Source organism: Dasypus novemcinctus, chromosome 7 (genome assembly GCF_030445035.2).
Source record: "Dasypus novemcinctus isolate mDasNov1 chromosome 7, mDasNov1.1.hap2, whole genome shotgun sequence".
NCBI lineage: Eukaryota > Metazoa > Chordata > Mammalia > Cingulata > Dasypodidae > Dasypus > Dasypus novemcinctus.
The window spans coordinates 53,634,357-53,647,042 of record NC_080679.1 but is presented as its reverse complement, the minus strand read 5'-3'; the positions used below and the strand labels follow the sequence as shown (position 1 = coordinate 53,647,042).

General features: G+C 35.7%; 1 pseudogene; it reads left to right on the top strand.

Moving 5' to 3' along the window:
• The first annotated feature begins 11,121 nt into the window (after positions 1 to 11,121).
• LOC101419737 (60 kDa heat shock protein, mitochondrial pseudogene) lies at positions 11,122 to 12,463 on the top strand (annotated as a pseudogene).
• The last annotated feature ends 223 nt before the right edge of the window (positions 12,464 to 12,686 follow it).

The following is a 12,686-nucleotide window of genomic DNA, read 5'->3' as shown; positions in this document are numbered from 1 at the left end:
TCCCATCTCTCTTTCTTCCCCTACTTCTTACAATGTGTATACTGGAACACACTTTCTCTGTTTGGTTCCTTTTCATAATTTCCACCTCTCTGATGTATAGTCTCTTTACGTCCATCATTTACTTGATTTCCTTTAGTTTTTTGTCCATGCTTTCCTTTAGCTCCTTGGGCATCTTTAGGACCGTTAAGAAATATAAAGCTTTGTCTGGAATGTCCCAGGACTGATCCTGCTCTTTGATGGTTTCTAATGTCTTTTATTTTCCTTTGCTAGGGGTATCATTCCCTGTTTCTTGAATGCTTTGTAAACTTTTGTTGAATTATAAACATTTTGGTATTTTGATATATTCTCACTGAAATTTAGACTCCAAGTTATTGGCTCCTTATACTTGAATCCAATTAGTGTTATGGTGGAGATTTTCATGAATGCTAGAAGCTAACAAAATAATAAGAATAAGAAGAATATAAGAAGGAGGAGGAGGAGGAGTATAAAGAGAAGTAGAAAGAAAGAAGAAGGAGAAGGAGGAGGAAGAGGAGAAAGAGAAAAATACATATTTTTCTTAGTTTCTGTAGTTTGAACAGTTTAAGCTCTTTTTTCAGGAATTATATATACTATGAGTATGGATAATAGCTCCAGACCAAAGTGTGAGAACCTCCCTGATCTTTTCTGCAAATGTCTCTTGTCTTAGGCATGCACATGAGGCCTGAAGTTGCCCTAAGAATCCTTCATCTACACAGATATGAAAGTACCCTCTTTCCTAAGAAATATTTTCTTTAGGGCCCTGGGGCACTACACTGCATTTCTTACAGCCAGCAATCTCTTGACCCAGGCTATATGACATAATTGTTCTCCCACAGTGTTCTGTAGGAGAACTTGGTGAGCAACTGGTGGTTTTCTGTTTGTACCCCCAGAAAAACATAATCTTATATTTAATCCATTTCTGTGGGTGCAAACCTGTTGTAATTAGGATCTTGTGATGAGGTTACTTTAGTTAACGTGTGACTCACCTAATTCAGGATGAGTCTTAATCTTCTTACTGGAATCCTTTAAAAATGGATTAAATGCAGAGAAAGGGGCAGGGAGTGCTATAGGAGCAAGAAGCTAAAATTAATGAAACCCAGAGAAGGTGGAGACATGTGCCTTGACATATGGCAGAGAAGCTAATGATTGCTAGCAATTGGTCTTTAGGAAAAAAGCTTTGCTGTCATGATGACTTGATTTGGATATTTTCTCAGCCTCAAAACTGCAAGCTAATAAATTACCATTGTCCAACCTAAAACATTTCATGTATTTGCTTTGAGAAGACTAGATAATAAAACAGTAGGTATATGGATATTAAAGGCAATCCTGGTGAGGACTCAGAAAGAAATAAAGAGATTGGTACAGAAAAGTTCTATCATCTGGTAGAGTATATATATCAGCATGAACAGAATATTGATAGAAATAACATTAGAATTGCTTCTGGAAAAGTCTCACAAGGAAATGGGTTACATAATATTGTTATACAGCAGCAGAAACTTGACTGAATTATGTTCTATTGTCAGGTGGAAAGCAAAACTTTTAAATTTGGATAGTTACCTGAGGATATGCTATTTGTAGTAAATAATGAGAAAAGAGATAAATTGAGGAGGGAAATTCTAAGCAAAAAGGAATTAGCATTTGATGATTCCAGAGGTTTTCAGTCTCTGCAGATTGCAAAGTATGCAAAAATTGGAAATTCAGTTTTCATACAGCATGGTCTAGAGAAAGGCCAAGCATGTGGCTGGACAACTTTTGCCGAAGAGATTAGGTATTTGTCCCCTGGATCCAATGAATCATCTAATGAGAGATGAAGTTACACAGGAAAGATTTATGGAGAATGCTCTTGTCTAATGGTATGGATCTTCTTGAAATATGAAGGAGATCCACAAGGTTTTTTGAGAATGTTATACCATCAAAAACACTGCCAGGCAGGTTTAACCAAAAGGGACAGAGACAGGAAAAAACAAAGTAATGTTTTCAGATTTATGAAATTCCAGAGGTAGAGAACATGCTGATAGAGTACTTGGCTGCAAATATGTGCTAACCTTCCAGAAAAAGTAGAATAGCCACAAATGCAGAGGCAGAGGTCAGAGAGTTAAACTCAGGAGCTCTGTGCTGAGTCAGTGAGAGGAAGGAACAGGGGCCAGCCAGGCAGCATAAAATTTTCTCATTTTTAAGTGGCCTTTACTTGATTTGATGATTGCCCTTTACTGGAACATACAGAAAAAAATTCTTTTTTGCCAGTTCCTGCTCATGTCCAAAGCTTCTGTGGGGGTACAGAAACTTGTTGGGAGGTTTTTGATTACCGAGTCAATCTCTTTATTTTCTCTAGATGTGTTGTGATTTTCTGTTTCTTCTTGAATCAGGTTAAGTAATTTGTATATTTTCTGGAATTGTCCATTTCATCTGATTTTAGTTCTTTGTGATCTCCCTTTGTCTTTGTCAGTCTGGCTAAATATTTACCTTTTTATTATCTTGTCAAAAACCAAACTCTGGTTTTGTTGAGTCTCTTTACAGTTTTTCTACTCTCTATTTCACTTATATCTGTTCTAATAATTACCATTTCTTGCCTTCGACTGACTTTGGGTTTAATTTGCTCTTCTTGTCCAAGTTTCTTCTTTTGTAATGTGGATGTTTAGAGCAATAAATTTCCTTCTGAGTACTGCCTTCATTGCATCCCATAAGTTTTTGTATGTTATGATTCCATTTTCATTCTCTGTGAGGTATTTACTAATTTGGCTTATGATTAATTCTTGATACAATGGTGCTTAAAAGTGTATTTTTAATATTCGTATATTTGTAAATTTTTACTTTTCCTTCAGCTTTATTTCATTGTTGTCCAGAAGATCCTTTGAATGATTTCAATAGCTTTAAATGAAGTATAATTTGGTTTATGGTCAGAGTGGTCTATCTTGGAAAATGTTCCTTGTGCACTGGAGAAGAAAGTATATTTTGCTGTTTTGGGTGGAGTGTTCTATATATGTTTATTAGGTCTACTTGGTTAATAGCATTGTTTAAGTTCTCTGTTTCCTTTTTGGTCTTCTGGTTAGATGTTCTGTAATACTGAAAGTGCTGTAATTAAGTCCCCAACTATTATGGTGGAATTATATATTTCTCCCTTCATTTTTGTCAATTTTTACTTCATATATTGGGGGCTCTGTTTTGAGGGACATATATGTTTAATCTTTCTGTGCTAAATCTTTTTCAATATATAATATCTTTCTTTGCCTCTTATAATTTGTTTTTTGCTTAAGGTATTTTTTTGTCTGACAATAATATAGCTACTAAATATAGTTATCTTTTGATTACTGCTTGCATGGAATATCTTTTCCACCCTTTTACTTTCATTCTTTTTGTATCTTTGAATCTAAAGTAAGTTTCTTGTAGACAGCATATAGATAGTACAAACTTTTCATCCAGTTTGCCAATCTTTGCCTTTTAATAAGGATGTTCAATCCATTGATATTTATGCTGATATCTTAGAAGGAAAGATTTACTTCTTCTGCCATTTATTTGCTTTTTTGTTTTTTATTCTTCAATTATACCATTGTTGCCTTTTTTTTAATATTTGCTATTTTTAGTGTACCCTTTTGATTCACTTCTTCTTTCCCTTTCTCTATATTTTTATTTATTTTATTTGTGGTTACATTTATAATTAACATAACCATCTTAAACTTTATTAGTGCTAACCTAGTTTCAGTAGTAAAAAACTCTTTTCTCCTGTATATCTCTGCCCTACTGCTTTATATTGCTATTGTATCAGATTCTTCTTTACATACTATATACCTATTACATAGATTTTAATTATTGTTTAAACTTTTGCCTGTTAAATCATATAAGGGGAAATAAGAGGTTACAAACAAAAAGTATAATAATACAGGATTTTATATTTATCTATGTAGTTACCTTTATCAATGTTCTTTATTTCTTCTTGTGGCTTCAACTGACTGTCTGGTTTCCTTTTATTTCAGCCTGAAGGACTTCCTTTTAGTATTTCTTGTAGAGCATGTCTTCTGATAACGAACTATTTCAGCTTCTGTTTGTCTGTTTATATGTAAATGTCTTCATTACTCCTTCATTTTCCAAAGATTATTTTGCTGGATACAAAATTCTTGGTTGATAGTTCTTATTTTTTCTTTAAAGACTTTAAGTATATTAGTCTACTGTCTTTGAACCTCTATGATTTTTGGTGAGAATTCCACTAGTAATCTTATTGGGGGTCTCTGCTATGTGAAAAGTCACTTTTCTCTTTCTGCTTTCAAAATCCTCTCTTTGTCTCACAGATTTTGACAATTTTGTTATAATGTGTTTTGGGTTAGATTTCTTGGAGTCTATCCTGCTTGGAATTAATTGGGTTTTCTGCACGTCTATATTCATGTCTTTCATCAGACTTGGAAATTTTGGGCCATTATATCTTCAAATGATTTTTCTTTCCCTTTCTCTCTCTCATCCTTCCAGTACTCCAAAAATGCATATTGGTATACATGATGGTGTCCCCACTGGTATCTCAGTCTCTTTTCATTTTTCATAATTTTTTCTTTCTGCACCTTACATTGGATAATTTCAATTGCCTTGTCTTCAAGGTTGTTGACTCTTTCTTTTGCCTCTTCAAATCTGCTATTGAATATGTTGAATGGTTTTTTTTTCATTTCAATTACTATAATTTGCAGCTCCAAAAATTTTTTTGGTTTCTTTTTAAATTCCTATTTCGTTATTCTGTTCAGAGAATGTTTTTTTTTTATTTCCTTTAGTTCTTTTTACATGGATTCCTTTAGCTCATTGAACATATTTAAGACAGTTGATTTAAAGTCTTTGACTAATTGTTGCAGTGTATGAGCTTCCTCCAGGCAGTTTCTGGCAAATTATTTCTCCTGTGAATGGTCCATACTTTCCTGTTTCTTTGTGTGTTTTGTATTTGTTTGTTGTGCACTTGATATTCTGATTATTATCTCGTTATAACTCCTGGAAATCTAATTTCCATACTCCTCTGGGATTGCTAGGAATTTTTGGTTGTTTTTGTTGTTGCTGTTATTTTTAGTGTTCGATCTATCAACTTGTTACTTTTCTAAACTACTTTTTGCTCTAAAATAAGGCATGGAAAGAGGAAAGAGAAAAAGTATATGCAGGTACTGCACCCTAAAGAACACTCTGCCACTTGTGCCTAAGGGAGGTTGAACAATGGTTGCCCTCAGAGTTGAGCCCCAGGAATCTGAAGTAGCTGATCAAAAGTTTTGATCAGTGATTGGACTATATACCCCTGGGTTTTGGAGGACTAAGTACTTACAGCCCACCCTGGCTCAAGCAAATTGCACCAGGAAACTATGTTGCAGTCTCCACTATTGCCTGGCAAGTGGTTTGAGGTTGGGGGATGGTGCCTTCTGTGCAGAGCATGAAATGCCTTGATATTTACCAAACTTTACCATTATCTTCTTCCAGCTCTTCCCTGGATGCTGCACATTATTTCACTAGGTGCCAGAGTTCAAAAAGAATTGATTCAGACAATTCCTGCCAGTTCAATATTGTTTTGGTGTATGGCATGACAATTGTCCAGATGTGGTCACACGGCCCCATTTTTAGTGCATAGACACTAGGAAATGTAGGGAATGCATGAAGTATTTAGTGATGAATGATATTATTTCTGCTACAATGTTCTTCTCTGGTTACCAAAAAGGGTTTAGCTCCCCTTTTCCATATAAAATACTATCTGTCCTTAAAAAAAGTAACCAAATTCCAATCCAGGCAATGAATCTGACTTCAAGTCCAAGATCTCCAGGTACTATGACGTAGGTAATTAATTGTATTCAGATGTGGTTACTCTTAGTTTAGAACATTATGAACCCAAATTATGACAACTGCATGCCAACATACCAAATATACAATAGTGGAACAGGGACAAATAATACAATAAACATTTATTTTTTGCAGATTGGTAAGAATGTGGGACATAGAATAGTCACTGGCCTGGACCTATTCTGAAATTCTTTGGGAAGATATAATGAATGCCCCCTAATCTCTGGTGATTCCTTTTTTTAAGCATTTATTATGGTCCCTTGGAGAAGTTCCTTTGATTTTTGTACTCTATGGACCCAGAATGTACTATCTGAGCAGATTTGCTTTTGGTAATACCATTCTTGGAGATAACTAAAGTGGACACTCCTTGGTTCTATATGCTTTCTTCAGTCTTTTTTCTGCCTTTTTAAATTTTGGCTGTTTTAAAACTTGAAATATCAAAACTTCTGTCTTTTAGGGAATGCAATCACTCAAAACAGTATACTTTTCATTTGTTTGCTTCCAGTCAGTGCCATATACCAGAAACCACAAATTCTATTTTCACTTCTTATTCTCTTTGCTTTCACATCTCAGCGTCTTTTTTTCTCTCAATTTAATTGTGGCTATTAGAGTCCAAAGTTGTCCCCAAACTAAACTTAATGAAATTTTTCTCATTACCTGGAAACTAAAATCGGATATATTTCAAACATTATAAGGTCCTGATTTTCTGGTTTTCCTCAGTTCCCTTTCATTTATTTTGGCAAACTGCCCAATACTTTTTGAGTACAGTTCTTATAACACTATACTAAATGCAACCAATAGTAATCAATTCATTTTACTTGTGAACTGCTTTTCAACCTCATACCTTAGAAACACAAGTTCTGTATGAACACTACCTTTACACCATATGATCACAGCCTATGCATTTATAAAATGTTTTGTCACTAACTAGTAGTCTTCAATATCAATTGTTGTCCTTCCTAGGGCTCAACTACTAAGCCAACTGCACACATCTTAGGTTTGTTGATTTTAGACATAGATTTTGGAGACATCCACACATAGATCTAATTGAAGCTCTGGAGTAAAGATTGATTGAATAGTCATATACAATGAGAAGAAGTTAGAACTAAATCCATGGAATGTAAAATTTTAATGTGAAGAGGAGTAAGGGGAGATACAGGGAAGGAGAAGAAAGAGATTTATGGATAAAATAGTGCCACAGAAACCAAAGGAAAACCGTTTTCTAAGGAGTATATTCTTAGGCTATGAGGTATGATGTCATTTTAAAAGCTGGCTACATGTAGTAAAGACAGAATATAGTCAAATGGAGTTTTGATTCTTACCATGTGCATACTAACTGATTAATAAATATACGAATAGACCTACATTAACATTTACATTATACTCAATCCATGATGGTTAAGTTCATGTGTCAACTTGGCCAGGTCTTGGTGTCCATTTTTTGGTCAAGCAACAAATGACCTGATTATTACTGTAAGGACATTTAATGGACTTAAATCCTTAATAAGTTGATGGCATCCATAGCCGATGTGATTATACAATCAACTGAGGATATTGCCTTCAACAATGAGAAAGCTCTCATCAAATCAGTTGATGAGATCAAATGATGAGATCAAATCAGTTGAAGGCTCTAAAAGGAGAACTAATGATGTCAGCATTTTAGCAATTAGAAAAGAGAATTTCCATCTCTACCTCAGCCAGTCAGCTTCTGCTGGGGAATTAATTGAAAACCTTCATTGGAGTTCCCAGCTTGCTGCCTGCCCTACAGACTTTGGACTTACCTATTTCCACAGTCATGTGAGACAATTCTTATAAAAATCACATGATATTTACAGATATCTCCTGTTCTGTTTCCCTAGAGAACCCTGACTAATATACCATATTTGGTCAGAAATCAGTTTCTGTACTAAAATGGCATTCATCCTTTCAATCTTTCTCTGTCAACAAGGAATATAAAGAAAACCAAAATTTTTTTCCACCATAATTTGAGTAGGCCAGAGATACATGATGTGGCTTCCCATCTACATGAATTAATCTCATCATAACTCTGAGTTAGGTTTTTCCAGCACAAAGTATACATATGGTTAAAGACACCATCCTGCTCTTAATCAGTAGTAGATAAGTCTTTCCTCTATTTTCTGAGTCTTGGTCAGCAAAATGATAATTCATATCTGTTCTCTTTTCACTCCTGTTACCATGTTAGGGAATAGGTGGATGCATCCTTCCATCAGTAATATATGAAGAACTAAAACTAAGGAGAAATGTTAATAATTACATTATGTTAACAACAAGATCTATTAAATAAAGGAGACCAGGGAAAGGTTTTGAAGCTCCTACATAAGAATAGTTGAATATATGGATGCTTTGATTGTTAAATTCATATTCCTCCCTGGGTCATGATGGGAGACTTTAAGCAGGAAGAAGCAATCAATATTCCCTTGCTTGTCTTAAAATTAGAAATATCAAAATACCATAAGGTATACAAAGGTGAATTTTGACATATTTTTGAGGCCTAGAACACTGAGGAAATGGTGTCCAATCCTCCTGGGTAGCACCTAAATTCTCAGAAGAATATCCCAAAGTGACAGGTGGTTTATCCTGTTGTGGAAGACCTGAGGTTTCCTGGACAACAAGTAGTTTTTGGCAAAACCCAGTGATTTTGTACGAGGTTTCACCAATTTAACATCTTTAGAGCCAGTACCTCAGCAATTTGCTCCAAATTTCTTATTAAACAACTGCATGAAGGGTGACTATTTCCTGCCTTCCTAATCTGACTGCAGGAATATTAAAGTAGCTGTGACTCATTGGAAATTAGAGAAGATGGAAAGAAGCATGAGATTGATAAGCAGTTGCTGATGGAAGCTACTACTTAGTGGAATGGCATGAACCAGAACTTCAGATAAATGTTAGTAACTGCTAACATGAGTTTAATGAATTTAATCTCATAAACTAGGACCTACTAAATCAGAGGATTCTTGCTCTATTTATTCAGAGGGTTCTTGCTCTATTTATTTGTTTGTCTGTGTGTTTATTTGTTCAGTATCTTTGCTGGACTAATTTTGTAAAGTCTGTATTCCTTATCAGAGGTAGCCACTGAAGTTTCTACTCAATTGGCTTAGTGGTCATTTTAGGAATGGACAGCGATTTTCTTTGATGTCTTGAGCCAGTAAGTGTCCTATTCTCGTCTCTTTCTTTTACTGAAGTGCTGAGTGTTGTGTGTGTGTGTGTGTGTGCGCATGTGCACGTTGGGGCATGCCTTCAATGATCTGACAGCTTACATTTCTGCCTATCTTAAATTCTTGCTTGCGTAGAACCTCAAGTTCAGCCAGAGGTGAGTGATTTGGATTTTCTCAGGATTTTCCTAATCATCAACCCAGTCTTGTATATGAATGTGGCCTTCTAGGTCCCCAGAAAAAAGTTAGTACTTTCCAAAGCTCCATATGGACAGCTCATCCTCCAGATTTCCCTTTTACCTTTTTTTGGTAAGCCTCTTTTTTGCTCCAACTAGTGTTGCAGACTCACGTAGCTGCAACGTTCAACAATTTCCACTGACTTTTTTTTTTTTTTTTACACAAAATCCCAAGGCAATAGGGCTTTTCTCTCTAACTCAAATCTGAGTCAGGAAAGATAAAGAAAAGTCCTGTGATTGAGACTTTTCCAGGCAGCTGCTGGACAGGTCAAATAGCGACAATTCTCTGGGGATGGTGAGTTTCTCATCAGTTCTTTTCCCCAAATGGCTGCTCCTTTGTTAGTTTTCCCAGATACCATGGCAGTGAGGCTGCTGATTTTAAAACTACCATGGAGTTGAGGGAGGGAAGAGGCAAAGTTAAAATCCCACAAATACTGTATTTCTTAAAAAGACAAAGCCATTTTTCTTATATAAAGCCTCCTTGGATTGATGTAAGCCACAGGATAATTTCCAGAGTTCTGAAAAGGTTGATTTTGAAATTTCCTGCCAGTGTTCTAAATGGTTTTATAGAGAAGTGGATTTTTGGATGTCTTTACCTAGTCAATCCAGAAATCCTTCTTGAGTAAGACTTATTAGAAAAGCAAAGCTAATATCCTCTAAAAGTATGCTTGATAAAATAACTTTTCATTTAAAACTTTATATAAATGGGAGTGTTAATGGAGTAATTGATAACGACATATAAATAACAGCTATAATATTGTATGCCTGGGATTAAAGATAATGGGGGACAACCTTAGGTAGTATTGAACAGGTGATCACTGGCTTTTTTGATTTCCAGTGAAAAAGAATGCGGTTTGAGAAGGTGAAAGGAGCTATGGGCATGACTAACAAGAGAAGAAAGACCCTACATAGAATGTCAGGTAAGGCTGCCCCTCTGTGAGAAGGTACCCTGTGACAGAGGGATGAAAGCAGAAGCTGAATGCTGCCTATCAAGCCATCTCCCAGAATAACCCTGGATCTCACATCTACATAGGTTGCCAGCAACAAATATTAACCCTAGACCATGTCAGAGTGAGAAAAAAGAAAATCCCTGTGGTCCCAATTTTCTTTGTCTGTTTTTTCCCTCTAACAAGGAAAGACATAGTTTAGGCCTTGAAAATGATGAGATGTGATATCCTAGTGCCATACATATCCTCTTTCCTATTTAGACATGCACACACATACCCTTTGATCAGCCATAGATATAGTTCTAGTTTTCTTTGGAAAAAGGGTATGTGAAGCTCTTTCAGAAAAATGCGAACAGTACCTTTAAAACATTCTGGATTCCCTTTTAATAACTGAAGGTAACTACAGATTTATGAAACTGCTCAATATATTATTTAGGACAGAGTCAGTGTTAAAACAGTGATTCAAAGGAAAATAAAATCAGCTTAGCATTCCAGAAAAACTAAAACTCTTTACATTACCGTTGTTATGGAAATATAATTCCATTCACACAAACAACAACCAAAAAACCCAAAACACCATACATACTTTGGACTAAATATAAGTATGTGAGAAAAATGTGAATAAATGCATTAAGGAATACAATAAGAACACACACAAAAAGTAGCAATATGCTTAGATAGCTATCCCATATTTTCCACTATGCTAACTATGGCAAAATATCTTAAGATAGATTTATAGATTGAATGAAATAATTCTCTGAATTGAACATGTGCAATTGGAGAATGGGACAAAATGATTCAAATTTATACTAGTAAAATATTTCTTGGTTTCCATGTTCCTTTATCTCATTAACCTGAAAAGTTCCATGACCTCAACATTTTTTAAGAATAGAAGCTGCCCTCACTCGCTGCTGCTGGCCTTCTTCGCTGCCCTGTGCCAGCCGACGCCAGGCAGAAATGTTTCAGTTACCCACAGTCCTTTGCCAGATGCAGCCTGTGCCCAGGACTTTGACTCTTATCTTACTCAGGCTGTGCCAAAGATGTAAAATAAGGTGCTGATGCCTGAGCCTAAATACTTCAAGGTGTAGACCTTGTAGCCAATGCTGTAGCTGTCACAATGGGGCCAAAGGGAAGGACTGATTATTGAACAGAATTGGGAAATACCAAAGTAACAAAAGATGGTGTGAATGTTCCAAAATCAATTGATACATATAAAAATATTGGAGCTAAACTTGTTCAGGATGTGCCAATAATACAAATGAAGAAGTTGGAAATGGCACCACCACTGCTCCTGTGCTCACACGCTCTATTGCTAAGGAAGGCTTTGAGACGATTAGCAAAGGTATTAATCCATCAGAAATCAGGAGAGGTGTGATATTAGCTGTTGATGCTGTAATTGCTGAACTTGAGAAGCATCTAAGCCTGTGACAGCTCCTGAAGAATTTGCTCAGGTTGCTTAGGTTGTAGTAGTCAAAGTTCCAGGCTTTGGCAGCAATAGAAAGAACCAGATTAAAGACGTGGCTATTGCTACTGGTGGTGCAGTGTTTGGAGAACAGGGGTTGAATTTCAACACGGAAAATGTTCAGCCTCATGATTTGGGAGAAGTTGGAGAGGTCATTGTAACCAAAGATGATGCCAAGCTCTTGAAAGAAAAAGGTGATAGGGCTCAAATTGAAAAATGTATTCAAGAAATCGTTGAGTAGTTAGATACCACAACTAGTGAATATGAAAAGGAAAAACTGAGTAAACATTTACCAAAACTTTCAGATGGATTAGCTATGCTGAAGTATGGTGAAACAAGTGATGTGGAAGTGAATGAAAAGAAAGAGTTACAAATGCACTCAATGCTACAAGTGCTGCTCTTGAATAAGGCTTTGTTCTGGGAGGTGGTTGTGCTCTGCTTCGATGCATTCCAGTCTTGGGGTCACTAAATCCAACTAATAAAGATTTTAAAAATTGCTATAAAATTATTAAAAAAACATTCAAAATTCCTGCAATGATCATTGCTAAGAATGCAGGTTTTGAAGGTTCATTGATAGTTGAGAAAATTATACAAAGTTCCTCAGGAATTGGTATGATGTTATGCTTGGAGGTTTTGTGAATATGGTGGAAAAAGGAATCATTGATCCAATTAAGCTTGTAAGAACCGCTTTATTGGACGCTTCTAGGGTGGCCTCTGTTAACCACAGCAGAAGTTGTAGTCACAGAAATTCCTAAAGAGAAGGATGCTGGAATGGGCAGAATGGGTGGAATGGATGAAATGAGTGATGGTATGCAAATGGCATGTTCTAATTCCTAGATTATTGCTTTACCATTATTAAAGAACTGTGATGAGAAGCTCAAGGCAGTGTTTCTTGTCAATAAGATGAAGTCATTTGAGGAAAATGACAGAAGAAAAGGCTTATTGATGTCAAAAATCACTATACCCATCAGTTACTAGTTTCAGTTGACAATATATAACGGTTTATTGCTGTCGTTGACCATGCCTATGGATAATTAATTTTGTATTTTTGAACAAAAAG